The sequence below is a fragment of the Silurus meridionalis genome, chromosome 18 (genome assembly GCF_014805685.1).
Source record: "Silurus meridionalis isolate SWU-2019-XX chromosome 18, ASM1480568v1, whole genome shotgun sequence".
Classification (NCBI taxonomy): domain Eukaryota; kingdom Metazoa; phylum Chordata; class Actinopteri; order Siluriformes; family Siluridae; genus Silurus; species Silurus meridionalis.
Genome location: NC_060901.1, coordinates 1,446,252 through 1,461,102, shown reverse-complemented (window position 1 = coordinate 1,461,102; position 14,851 = coordinate 1,446,252). Strand labels below are relative to the sequence as shown.

General features: G+C 43.2%; 1 protein-coding gene across 3 annotated transcripts in view; it reads right to left on the bottom strand.

Moving 5' to 3' along the window:
- Positions 1-14,851, bottom strand: part of syt1a (synaptotagmin Ia) — a 190,222-nt gene that overhangs the window by 138,053 nt on the left and 37,318 nt on the right. The window contains exon 2 of one of the 3 annotated variants that reach the window (XM_046872652.1): positions 10,738-10,840. The gene's annotated coding sequence lies outside the window, so the exon portion shown is untranslated. Of the gene's footprint in view, positions 1-10,737; positions 10,853-14,851 lie in introns of those variants that run through there. The other 2 variants (XM_046872654.1, XM_046872653.1) reach the window with 2 other exon arrangements.

Below are 14,851 nucleotides of genomic sequence, written 5' to 3'. Positions count from 1 at the left end.
CTTTCCAAAAACGACACAAGACTCCAATAAGGGTATTTGTAAGATCAGGCACTTTCAGTAAATGGTCATTAAGATAAGTACTCTGAAATCTTGCTGAGCAATCAAAAACGATGCGGATCTTGCCTGGCTTCTGTGGGTTGTAAACCCTATGATGAGGTATATACCATTGCTGCTGATTGCTTATTTTCACCTCAGGAAACTTTTTCGTGTCGCCTCTGGTTATCATCGCCGTCATGAAAGCCAGGTAGTCTCTGTAATATTGCTCATCCTTCCTTAGACATTCCTCTAGGGATTTAAGTCGATATTCTGCACAAGCCTTGTTGTTTGGCAGATTTGGGCTCTCACCCTTAAACAGCAATGGCATTTCGCAGTGTCCATCTTGATTTTCCTTAATGCCTTCGTTTAACTCTCTCTAAAAACTGCAGGTCTTGTGACACAGAGAATTCTTGCTTATTCCTTTTAGCAAAATCCGACTCAAAGACTTTGAGAATATCCGTAGAAGTGATTTCCTTAACCTTGTTCCTACACACAAAGTGAATTTCAGACTTGAGTTTGTAAGATGATTCAACAACTTGTTTGACAATGATCCTATGACTCACACCAATTTCATCTTCATTGTCATCATGGTAGTCATTGTATCCATTGATACTCCAACCCAACACAGATCTTTGTGCAAAAGGTTGAACTTCTTTACCGCAGATAACCTCTCTGGGGAGTAAAGCTTGAGGACAATCATAGCCGACTAACAAGCCAACTTTGCAGTCAAGTTTAGGAGACATTTGATTTGTCAGATGTTCTAGATGAGGCCAGTTTTTTGCAGTCTCACATGTGGGTATATGAGATTTGTTTGCCGGTATGTAGTCTCTAGTGTAAGTCGTTGGGAGTTGGATTCTTACTTCAGACATAATGCCTCCTACATGAAGACCATTCAGTTTTTGACTAGATACAACCTTTATTTTGGAAGTTATTGTAGAAATCTTAAACTTCACAGATTCTTTCTTGATGTTAAGTGTTTCAGCTGTATCCTTTAGGATAAACGTAGTGTCGCTTTGAGTATAAAGCAAGGCGTACACAAGAATCTCTTTCTCTGGTTCAGCTGTGGTTGACATATAAACTGGAATAATTGATGAGGTATGAGTGCCATTTCTTTTCTTGGATTACTCTATTTGAAGTCACTGATTTGGACTCTTTTATTGTTTGCAGCTCAGCTGTTCTTTCTCCAGGGCTTTGGATGGCATTTGACTGCTCTTGGATGACCTTGACTCTTGGACCTGAGTATTTGTTTTCACGATCTTGGTGAAGACATGTAGGATGAGACTTTTCACATTTGTCACACAAACATCTGGCAGTACAGCTCTTGGAATTATGGTCTGTTTAAAGACAGCCAAAGCACAGCCTTTCTGATTGTACAAATTTCACTCTTTCTTCTACTGGTTTTTCCATAATCTTTCCACACCTATGGAGAGCGTGACCGTATCTTTTACAAAAGACACACAAAACACCAGTCCTTTCACTAGAATTAGTGGTGAATGTCTTCACTCCTGAGCTGCGATTCCGTTGAAATTTACAATGCTCCTGATCGGTTTGCTTAGACCTTTCTTGCATGCAATTCTTGCTTCTTTGTTGAGAAATTCGACAAAGTATTTGAAATCAGGAAATCTTTTATATTCGTCTTGAAACTCTGAAACTGCTCTGTTCCAACGAGAACTAAACCACTCTGGTAATTTGGCTAACATTCTCGACAAAATCATTCAGAACTGGTAAACCTTGAACATAAGGCATGGCTGATTCAACACTGCTTAGGAAATCGACAAACTCACGGAGATCTTTAGTGTCTTTGCTAGCGATCTTATGCCATGACTGTATCTTATGACTCGATAGTCACGATATGACTTGCCAACTAGGAATGGATTTCCGAATCGGTCGTCGAGTGTGTTCCAAGCAGCAATATAAGTGGCTTCTGTTCCCACCATGAAATGCCCTTTGATAGCTCTCTTGGCCAGACCACTGACATACTTGCGTAAAAATGCGTAAAAAAAAAGGATAAATTTACACAAATACATTCAGTTTCAAAGAAAAATACAACATTAAATTTAGACATAAAACAGAAAATAAACCTACATACCACTTAGCCTGCTTGTGGACTGAGTGGTAACTTCTTGCACAAACTCATATTTTCATTGAACACATCGTACTTTACAATAAGCATTGCAGCTTTCAATACTCATCGTGGCTTTTTCTCACATGCGGTGAACCAGGAAGTGACCTGTACCACCAAGTATGATGCGATACGTATTAATATAACCCAAACCTGTGATATCACATAAATCTTGGAAAATCAAAAACGTATTTAGTCTACCAGTCAAAATATACACATTATAAAAATTGTTGAATTATAAATATAAACAAGTTAAACGAACAAAAAAAATTACCGAAATAAATAAACATTTAATTGTGAAGGCGCCACCTTGTGGACATGACATAGCATAAACGGAATGTTTATGAATGCAGATACAACCGTGTGGAAAAACTTCTTAAAGCTTCTTATTTAAAGAAGGTGAATCTTGTTTATTTCCTCAGTCACACTCCGTCTCCTGTCTGCAGCTACTGAAACACTGCAACAACACAAACCCGGCGAGCAGACACACAACCCTTAATAACGTGATAAAGCTATTTCACAGCTCTTCAATAAAGCACTGGTGTGTTGGACAATGGGAGCAGAACGCCGCTGTAATATCCGCTGCTCACACATATCGCCTCAGACTTTCATTAACGCGGAAAATTCTTAAAGCCCATCTTCAAAATCTTATCCTACAATTACATTGTGCCCACACACACACACACACACACACACACACACACACACACACACACACACACACACACTATGGTGGGGTGCTCGGAGCCAGTCTGAACGTTACAGGCCGATTGAATCCAGAACTGTGAAGATATGAATTTGGCATGGAAAGGTTGGCATCTCCAAGCTGCCAGTTCTGATTTGTGTGCTTGTGAAGGCTGCAGCAGTATTCCCACACAGCGAGGTGTTTTCTCAGACGCTGAAAATGGAAATCTTTGCACAACCAGGTGAGAAACATTTTCATTTCTGTACAAAGCTCGATGTGATGCTGTTTCCAAAGATAATGAGATGTAATCACAATTTCAAAGTTCTGGCATTCATTGTACCTGCAGAAACATGCCATGGGGTGTGTGTGTGTGTGTGTGTGTGTGTGTGTGTGTGTGTGTGTGTGTGTGTGTGAACACACTAATTCTCATCTTCCCGCCATGCTGATGAAGAATTCTCATTGTGGAATGCTGTGCTGAATTCAGAAGCTGCGCTTTTGTTCTCGTATCGTCCGCCGGTCTGCCAGTGCAGCATAATTACTTTTCCTGAGTCAAATGGCCTTTTCTTTGTCGCCTCGACGTGGAAACAGGTTGCGCTTATTAACAATGTGCCAAAAACGCCATTGTTTTAGTGACGGAAATTAAATTCAAGACATCAGTTCTGCTTCGAAGTCTACTGAAGGGAGGAGGATAATTAAATGCGATCCACACCATTGTTATTTTGTTGTCGTCTGTTTCTTCCCACTCTCCCTCCCCCTCTCTCTCCCTCTCTTTGGGGCTGTGTGCACTCAGATAGGTGGAGGAGGAAGAGGAACTGTTCAGTTCCAGCCAAGCTGTCAATCACAACCTCGTTTCCCTCAACATCAAAAACGTAGCGATAATCAGGAGTCTACACATAAAAGAGGGGAAGAATCGCAGCCAAACGCGGAGGAACGCTCCGTCTGGAAAGCGTTCCGCCGTCCATATTAACAGGGTGACATCTGACATCAGGACAACTTGGTGCAGATGTGTACATGCAGATGTGTACAGACAGATTACAGAGTCTGCGTTCACCACGCTAACACCAGCTAAATGTCATTGATAAACATAGAGTTTACAGCAGCCCTCCATCTCCTGATAGCCAGGGCCCAGATTCGGAGAAACACAGGAACCCCAGGGGAACCCCAGAGGAACCCCAGAGAAACCCCAGGGGGACTCCATGGTTTCTGTAGATTTACATAAGGAGCTCTATTTCAGATTATCACCTAATTAATTATAATTTTCATTCAGTAATATAACACGGACTTTCAGTCTTTTAAATTTCAGTATTTCCCTTTTTGTTGAGTTTTTTACTCAAGCTGCATGAACTCCACATGTCTGGATCAAATCCATCAGAGTATTGTCTGATCACATGCTTCATTTACATGGCTGGCATTTGGCAGATGCTTTAATCCTCAGTGACTTACAATTATCTCATTTTTTCCACTGAGCAGTTAAGGGGTTAAGGGCCTTACCCAGGGGCCCAGCAGTGACAGCTTGTTGGTGATTGGATTTAAACTCATGACCTTCTGATCCAAAGCCCAACATGTTAATCACTGAGTAACAGCTGTCGGTAGGAGATGAGACACGAGGAACATCTGACCTTCTGTAAAAGCAGGCAAAGTTGGTTTACTTTAGTATATTTGAAATATTTCATATTTCTAAAACCTTCGTAGACACAATCCTTATACACAACATTATCCACTGCACAGGGGCCCTTCAACTCGCATCACCACAGTGGAGATTTCTTACAAATAAGATTCAAGTTAACGTGTCGAAAATACAAGATGGAAAAACCAACAAATGAACAAAATAAATAAATGAACTTCAGTAACAATAATCAGCAAACAGCAAATCTCTCATTATATTTTAGAATAGAATTAAATAGCTGAATAAAGCTAAAACAGCGCCCCCGGGGCACAGGGGGTTAGGGGCCTTGCTCGAGGGCCCAAGAGTGGGAGCCGTCCTGATCAGTAACCCAGAGCCTTAACCACTGAGCTCACACTATTAAAAAAGAAGCCAATGAATGAACTTCAAGACAAAAACATCTAAATTATTATTTGATAAATATAAACAGAATTGAGTTGTTTTGAAAGGCAGAAGTAAATTCGAGTTGAAAATTTACGAGTTGGACTTAAACACCAAGAAACATGAAACCTGAGCAGAATCCAACAGCAGAGACGACAGCGACATGAGCAAGAGAACTCACGATCAAGAAGTGAGCAGTGAAGTGTGAGTTCATAAACATACGTATCAGTGGTGCACTAAGACGTAAAGAGCTCTATAATCACATCTATAGACTTTTATTCTATTTCATTGTATTTATTTATATTTTAATTATTTCTTTTTGTGTAAAAGTTTTTAGTTCATTAAAACTGATTGTTCTGCTCCTCCGGGTTTCACTAGTGTCTTTACAGACTGGAGCAGTTGCATCATTGAGAGAAACGAGTGTTTGGAGTGACTGAATTCTGCAGGTTTGGATTTGTTTGTAATTCTGAGACACGAGCAGGAGCAGATGGAGCTCGACACAGCGCTCTGATTGATCTGAGCATGCTAAGGTGGAATAACAAACCTACAGAGGATCATCAGGAAAGCAGCTGTTTCTCCTCCAGGTACCATCACGAATGAAGGCACTGAGTCGGATCTTTTCACACAAATCTCACCAGACACCTTCGGTTACAAATCCGGCCGTAAATTCATCACGACTTCGACTTGGCGGTCCGAGTCTCAGGGTGTAATTATGTATTTCAGAAACTCTCATTATTAACAGAAAGACTTTTAACCTCAAAAACAGCAGAGAAAATATTTTCTCAATTTTATGGCTGGAAAATTCTCCTGCTTTTGAGCTGCTGTGGCAGGTTTCAGTATATTTCATCACCTACACGACACTGCGATTACATAACATTTAGGAAATATTCTGGTCTAAAGTGAAGCTTCTGCTCAGCTCCGCCCAGAGACCCCGAGTGAGACCCTGAATTACAGAAACACTGCTTCTTCACAAGACCCCAAATAAAGCGTGAGTTTTATTCGTCTGAGAAAATTACAATTTGATTATTTAACATTACACAACACCACACAACACAACATTACACAACACACCACACATTACACAACACCACACAAAACCACACAACATTACACAACACAACTCCACACAACATTACACAACATTACACAACACAACACCACACAACATTACACAACATTACACCACACAACATTACACAACATTACACAACATTACACCACACAAAACCACACAACATTACACAACCTACACAGAATAAAGAATCTCAGAAACCCAGAGCATCTGCAGCACAGGGCCTTCATTACTGAGATTCTAGAGCAGTGAAAACATGAGGCCCTGAATACAGAGCCTGGATATTATGTGACCTTGGAAATATATAGGTTTCAGAAATATAGAGCATTAAATATAAAGGCTTCCTAAGAAAAAAATAAATCAAGAAATCCAAGAAATATGAAACTCTGGGACTTTAAAGCCGTGGTAACCTGTAACCCTCTGGATACAAAGTGCTGGAGATAAAAACCAATGGAATCCCAAAAATATGGAACCCTGTGAAAATGGGAACATGGGGCTATCAAGAGATGGGAACAATAACCTTGGGGTGACCTCGAAAACAGAATGTTGTGCAAAAATGGAGCCCTGAGAATCTAAAGCCTCCATCTTGGTAAAAAGGAGATGTAGAGACATAGAAACATTAAACTCTGAGAATTTACATCGTCCAGGATACAAGATTTTTGAAATACATTACTAATGGAACATCTTGGAAAATTTAAAACCATGTACCAATAGGGTTCTGGGAATAGACCCCATGGAATGTTAAGGAAAACAGATCTCTAGGAAGATGAAGTATTAGGAACACAAAGTGCTGAAAAGCTAGAACTCTTGGGACATCAGACCCTGGAGAAATAAGGTTGTGGGAATAAAGGGTTCAGAGAATTCAGAGCCCAGGAAATTTGAGGCTTTGGAAATTTAACCCCATGTATCCCTAGAGATCTTTAGGAGAATAGAACCCTGTGGGAATTTAGAGCTGTGGGTATATGAGACCAAATAATGAATTCTGGGAGGAGCAGGCTCTGGAAACATGGACTCCTGAAAATACAGGCCCTAATAAAGGAGATCCATGGGGAACACCAGGCCTGGAGGAAATATGGCCCTGGAAACAGAGTACATTGAGTATTACATCTTGTGGACACGGGGCATTGTAATGTTCCTGAAAACGTAGGAAAGTGCCAGCTGAGGACACTGACAAATGTGAAATATCTGCTCCAGAGATCTTTTATTCGATCTAAATTTATTCATGGCCAGGTCCTAACCAATTACCTCCATCACAAAACAGATAACAAAACCCAGAAGGTAAATGACCTCCTTGCATGAAAAATCTGAAAATCTGTAAAAAGACAACAAAATAAACGAGAAAAAAGTTGGATTATGTTGAAAGTCTGATTCAATGCCACATGTTGTTCTTAGTGCTGCAGTGTTGGTCTATCAAACCTCCTCCACTGAGCCGTGTCCTGCCTCTGCTCTTAATCCAAACCAAGCTAATGTTACTAATCTGCAGCAAGCGGACCGTGTTGGCATTTCCACTAACCACCGCATCAGTCCACACTTTCACCCCATAGCAACTGCACACTCCATTACAGAGGGTATTATTGCTCTGCTGTCGAGCCCCATGATAGATTTAAATCTTCATCCAGTCGCCGCTCTCGACGAGCCCATTACGAGAGAATGACAGCACGAGGAATCAGACACGGCCCTAATCACGCAATCAAAATGCATTATTTGCCTTCTCCAGGTGCGTACTGTACTCAATTGATTCCCATCGAGCTCGTCTCTATGGAAATCTGTGTTCACGCCTTGATTATGTTGAGCAGAGATAGAGAGAGAGAGGGAGAGAGGGAGAGAGAGGGAGAGAGAGAGGAGAGAGAGAGAGAGAGAGAAAGAGGAGAGAGAGAGAGAGGAGAGAGAGAGAGAGAGAGAGGGAGAGAGAAAGAGGGAGAGAGAGAGAGAGAGAGAGAGAGAGAGGAGAGAGGAGAGAGAGGGGGTAGGGAGAGAGAAGAGAGAGAGAGAGAGAGAGAGAGAGAGAGGGAGAGAGAGAGAGAGAGAGAGAGAGAGAGAGAAAGAGGAGAGAGAGAGAGAGAGAGAGGGAGAGAGAGAGGGAGAGAGAGAGAGAGAGGGAAGAGAGAGAGGGAGAGAGAGGGAGAGAGAAAGAGGGAGAGAGAGAGAGAGAGAGAGGAGAGAGCGAGAGAGGGAGAGAGAGGGGGTAGGGAGAGAGAAGAGAGAGAGGTAGAGAGAGAGAGAGAGAGAGAGAGGATGGGCGATGCGATGATATTATGGGATGGGATGTAATTACGCAGTGACAGGTCGCTGTTCAGCTGAAGAGGAATCACTAAATCTCTATATTGGCTCTTTTCTCAAAGCTGCACGCTGATTAAACGTTTACAGGAGCTGTGAGAGTGGACAGGATGTGTGAGAGTGGACAGGATGTGTGAGAGTGGACAGGACGTGTGAGAGTGGACAGGACATGTGAGAGTGGACTGGAGCTGTGGGTTCAAATCCCACGACTCTCCATTAACTCACAACTTCTCATGTCTGAGTGTAGACTGGGATCGGTCCCAACACTAACCTGATGCTCACACCAGCAAGTCACATCAGCACATTTTCTCTGCATGTGCAGAAGGTGAAGCTGTGATTCCTGCTAGAATGGAGAGATTTCCTCAGTTCAGTGCAGATTGATTGTGACCTGGTTCCTCACCCACAACCTCCACTTGAAGAACTTTGCATTACATTCCAGAGCAACGCACATTTATCACATTCATACAACTGAGCAGCTTTGGGGTTGAGAGCTTTGCTCAGGGTGGGGCCGGGATTTGAACTCAACACCACTGATCTAAAGTCCAATGCTTTAACCCTTAAGCTACCACAGATCTCCAGATCTGAGCAGGAACACTGGGCAGAAACACTGAGCAGGAACACAACAGGAACACTGAGCAGGAACACTGAGCAGGAACACTAAACAGGACCACTGAGCAGAAACACTGAGTAGGAACACTGAGCAGGAACACTGATCAGGAACACCCAGCAGGGACACTGAGCAGGGACACTGAGCAGGGACACTGAGCAGGAACACTGAGCAGAAACACTGAACAGGAACACTGAGCAGGAAGACTGAACAGGAACACTGAGCAGGGACACTGAGCAGGGACACTGAGCAGGAACACTGAGCAGGAACACTGAGCAGGAACACAACATTAACACTGAGCAGGAACACTGAGCAGGGACACTAAACAGGACCACTGAGCAGGAACAATGAGCAGGAACACTGAGCAGGGACACTGAGCAGGGACACTGAGCAGGAACACTAAGCAGGAACACTGAGCAGGAACACTGAGCAGGAACACTGATCAGGAACACTGAGCAGAAACACTGAACAGGAAGACTGAGCAGGAAGACTGAGCAGGGACACTGAGCAGGGACACTGAGCAGGGACACTGAACAGGAACACTGAGCAGGAACACCGAGCAGGGACACCGAGCAGGGACACCTAGCAGGAACACCGAGCAGAGACACCGAGCAGGGACACTGAGCAGGAACACTGAGCAGGGACACTGAGCAGGGACACTGAGCAGGAAGACTGAGCAGGGACACTGAGCAGGGACACTGAGCAGGACACTGAGCAGGAAGACTGAGCAGGAAGACTGAGCAGGAACACTGAGCAGGGACACTGAGCAGGGACACTGAGCAGGAACACTGAGCAGGGACACTAAACAGGAACACTGAGCAGGAACACTGAGCAGGGACACTAAACAGGAACACTGAGCAGAAACACTGAGCAGGAACACTGAGCAGGAACACTGAGCAGGGACACTAAACAGGAACACTGAGCAGGGACACTAAACAGGAACACTGAGCAGGAACACTGAGCAAGGACACTAAACAGGACCACTGAGCAGGAACAATGAGCAGGAACACTGAGCAGGGACACTGAGCAGGAACACTGAGCAGGGACACTAAACAGGAACACTGAGCAGGAACACTGAGCAGGGACACTGAGCAGGAAGACTGAGCAGGAACACTGAGCAGGAACACTGAGCAGGAACACTGAGCAGGGACACCGAGCAGGAACACTGAGCAGGAACACTGAGCAGGGACACCGAGCAGGAAGACTGAGCAGGAAGACTGAGCAGGGATCAGTGTCTCCTGTTCTGAATCAGAAGAAATCAGGAGTTTCTGGAAGATTGCTGTGTTTTGTCCCTGCATGGTGTAAGAATGTAAATGTTGGGGACTGCAGTAAATTGGTTTGGGTTTAGCTCATTAAAAGGCAGAGCGGTGCACTGAGTGACAGAACTCTTCACCAGCTCGCTAACAAGCGCTGATGGTTCAGCAGACGCTCGTGTTGGTGGAGATGATTGTGTAGTAGGTGTACAGCAAGTGTTAGAGGTTAATTAGGAGATTTATTATCCACAATTCCCTCAAGGAGAAACATCTCACAATCTCACAACACATACTCCACATGTTTGTGTGCCTACTGTAAAAACACATCAACTTCCTCAGAAGCCAGCTGATTGGGCAATATTAGCATTAGGGGCGGAGTTAGGACTGAGGTAGAATTCTGATAGGATCGGATTTTCTTGATTGTGTAATGTTTTAGGAATGTGAGATTGGAAAGATGGAAATGATTGTGTGTTCTCTATACAACAAATTCCATATGTAACACACACACACACACACACACACACACACACACACCTTATACGAACACAGTGTCTTCAGGGGTGTGGCAGGAGGGTATCGGTAAGTCACATGACCATGAATGTTATACAAGATGTGCATGTGTTAGCAATTTACTGACTCACCCACACCTGGTGGACGTGGAGCTTCTCTGCTACGCCCCGATAAACCTGGTGGTTTTAGTTGGAGATGATCGAGGGTGTGAGCACTTCCTGGAGCATCTGAACACTGAGGAAAAAGTGAAAACCTCTTTTTAATTCAGGATATAACACAATCTCTACCAACATGTCAGTGTCAGTGTTAGAGTGGGATTATTTTTACTGCTCGTTGTAAGAAGGACGTTTCCTCATCGTTACCTTCAAAACTAATCCCAGCTGAACAGGGTTTCACACAACCATGTGCTCAATTCGTTTAAAAGTATTGAGAGATCTGACTTTTCCAGACAAATATAATGTTTCTTCTCCAAACTGAGACACCCAATTGCGTCTTTGGATGCTGAGGCATGAAATGTTGCCTTCACTTGAGCTTGAAATTGCCCCTGTGCACAAAGCCAGTTCCACGTGGGTTGGAATGGAAGATCTCCTGCTATGGAGCTATTAACAGCTTTGGGATGAAAGTGAACACGACTGCACCCCAGTGTGTCCACAAACTTTTGGTAAACTCACTGTAATTTATATGAGTAATAATTCAAGGGCCACGTCACACCTTTTGCCCAAATGATCAGAATCCAAGAAACTTTACTCTTCTTGAAGAGTATCATGAAGAGAAATCTCCAAGAACTCTGCAGTATTAATAAGTTATAAATAGGGTTTAGGAGCTCAGTGTTAAAGGCTCTGGGTTACTGATCAGAAGGTCCCTAACCCTCTGTGCTCCAGGGGCACTGTATCATGGCTGACTCTGGGCTCTGATTCCAGCTTCTGAACATCACTGGGATATAACGTACACTAACACCTCACTACTCTTCATGTATGACACGTGAAAAATGTTTCGTCACTCGTTGCATGCTGGGAAATCCACACAGACTCGCACTAAAACAGATGCATGAAGAGTCACAGGGTTCACTTTTCAGGGTTTCTGCAGGTCAAGCTGAAGACTTTTTAAGTTCACAACATCAAAAACACACACGAATACGTTGTTAGTAATAGTGTTACTGATAAACAGTCTCTTTGTTTCCCAAAGGCAGGGTCATGAGCGAGTCTATGAGACAGAGCCCAGAAACATCCGGCTCAGGGGTTCTGATCCGCCTTTCCTTCCGGCACGCGATCGGCAACGTAAACACCAGCAGTACGGCGCGTGATTCACGCTTACGATCTATTCACGCAGCAGAAAGAAAAACACGACCTTTCAGGAAAGAGTGAGATAAAAAAAGACAGAAATTTGGTGAATGGTGACAGATGGCACATGAAAGGAGAAGAGAGAAGATAAATAAAAAAAGAAGCAGAGTATCTAACTTCATGTATGATCCATGTTACTAGGCAACTCTCATTGAAACCCTGGTGTAATTCAGACGGAGCTCGAACGCTCCTCAGCGCAGGAACTCAAACAACACGGCTCTGCGAGGGGGCGGAAGGGGGCTGAAAATAGTCCACCTTTCAAGTGCATCGCTCTGAGGGACGACGTGTCCAACAGATTTATGCCAATTTCATTACTGGGATTTATTTCAGTGTTTGTCTGCAGGAGGCATCAACATGACGTCTGCTATTTATTACATTCACATTCATTCACTTGGCACAAGCTTCTAGCAATGTGCCTGAAAAAGTAGGACAGAATCGCCTGCTAGACTCATCATCATCATCATCATCATCATCATCACCACTATCATCATCATCATCATCATCATCACCACCATCAACATTATCATCATTACCATTATCATCATCATCTTCATTACCATTGTCATCATCACCATCATCATCTTCATCACCACCACCATCATCATCATCACCATCACAACAATAATAATAATAATAATAGTAATAATAATAATAATAATAATGCTGATCCGTACACGGTGTTCTAATGTTCTCAGAGGTTCTGCTGTTTGAGATCTCAGAGCTGTGCTGTAGGATCAACTTGTGGCTGGTTTTGTTTCTCACACTGCTGCTGCTCCTCTCAGACAGCTGGTGTGTGACTGCCATCTTCTGAAAGCAGCCTGAGCTTCTTCCAGAAGAAACAAGTTTATCAGAGAAACAATCGCTCACATCTGTGTTCACGTCAACCAAGCACAACAAAACGATTCATTAAAGAGTGGAGCTCTCCACCTCTTCTCCTCCACCTGATCTACTGCACCTCTTCTTCAACACCTGATGTCCTCCACCTCTTCTCCAACACCTGATCTTCTCCGCCTCTTCTCCACCACCTGATCTCCTCCACCTCTTCCCCACCACCTGATCTCCTCCACCTCTTCTCCACCACCTGATCTCCTCCACCTCTTCTCCACCACCTGATCTCCTCCACCTCTTCTCCACCACCTGATCTCCTCCACCTCTTCCCCACCACCTGATCTCCTCCACCTCTTCCCCACCACCTGATCTCCACCACCTGATCTCCTCCACCTCTTCTCCACCACCTGATCTCCTCCACCTCTTCTCCACCACCTGATTTCCTCCACCTCTTCTCCACCACCTGATCTCCACCACCTGATCTCCTCCACCTCTTCTCCACCACCTGATCTCCTCCACCTCTTCCCCACCACCCAATCTCCACCTCATCTCCACACACCTAGTGGTATGTATTAAACTGTAGTGTTGTGTGTGTGTGTGTGTGTGTGTGTGTGTGTGTGTGTGTGTGTGTGTGAATGTGTGTGTGTGTTAACCTGTAATATTAGGGCTGTCAATCAAATAAAATATTGAATCGCAACTAAATCACACATTTGTATCTGTTCTAAATCACCCATATATGAATATTCCTGTTATTAATTCTCTACTCGACATGGAGGAATATTGAGGCTTTATACAAATGTGTGTTTATTATTAGTGAAACTCAACTTAGAGCATGAAGACAAAATATTCTTGTAAATGATTTAAAGTAATAATGGTGGTTTAAATTACGTGAATCAGTTTTGAAAATGTAAGAAGTAGAAAGTACAGATATTTGTGTAAAAATGTATTGAGGAAAAGTCCAAATAAAATAATAGTGAAGTAAAAAAACTGATTCCAGAAAAATCTACTGAATTACAATAACAAAGTATTTTATGTGTGTGTTTTAACTGTAGTGTGTTGTGTGTGTGTGTGTGTGTGTGTGTGTGTGTGTGCATGTGTGTATTACCTGTAGTGTATTGTGTGTGTTGTGTTGTGTTGTGTGTGTGTGTGTGTGTGTGTGTGTGTATTACCTGTAGTGTATTGTGTGTGTGTGTTGTGTTGTGTGTTGCGTGTGTGTATTACCTGTAGTGTGTTGTGTGTGTGTATTCAACTGTAGTGCAACTGTAGTGCGTCTGATAAATGCAGCAAATGTAAATGTAGTGAGTTGTGTGTGTGTGTATTAACCTGTTGTGTGTTGTGTGTCTATTAACCTTTAGTGTGTTTTGTGTGTATTAACCTGTAGTGTGTTTTGTGTGTATTAACCTGTAGTGTGTTGTGTGTGTGTATTAACCTGTAGTGTGTTGTGTGTGTGTGTATTAACCTGTAGTGTGTTGTGTGCGTGTGTATTAACCTGTAGTGTGTTGTGTGCGTGTGTATTAACCTGTAGTGTGTTGTGTTTTGTGTGTATTAACCTGTTGTGTGTTGTGTGTGTATTAACCTGTAGTGTGTTGTGTGTGTATTAACCTGTAGTGTGTTTTGTGTGTGTTTTAACCTGTAGTGTGTTGTGTGTGTGTGTATTAACCTGTAGTGTGTTGAGTGTGTGTGTGTGTGTGTGTGTGTGTGTGTATTAACCTGTAGTGTGTTGTCTGTGTGTGTGTGTGTGTGTGTGTGTGTGTGTATTAACCTGTAGTGTGTTGTGTGTGTATTACCTGTAGTGTATTGTGTGTATTGAATTAACCTGTAGTGTGTTTTGTGTGTGTGTGTGTGTGTGTGTGTATTAACCTGTAGTGTGTTGTCTGTGTGTGTGTGTGTGTGTGTGATGCTGTGTGTATTAACCTGTAGTGTGTTGTCTATGTGTGTGTGTGTGTGTGTGTGTGTGTGTGTGTGTGTGTGTGTGTGTGTGTGTGATGCTGTGTGTATTAACCTGTAGTGTGTTGTGTGTGTGTATTAACCTGTAGTGTGTGTGTGTGTGTGTGTGTGTATTAACCTGTAGTGTGTT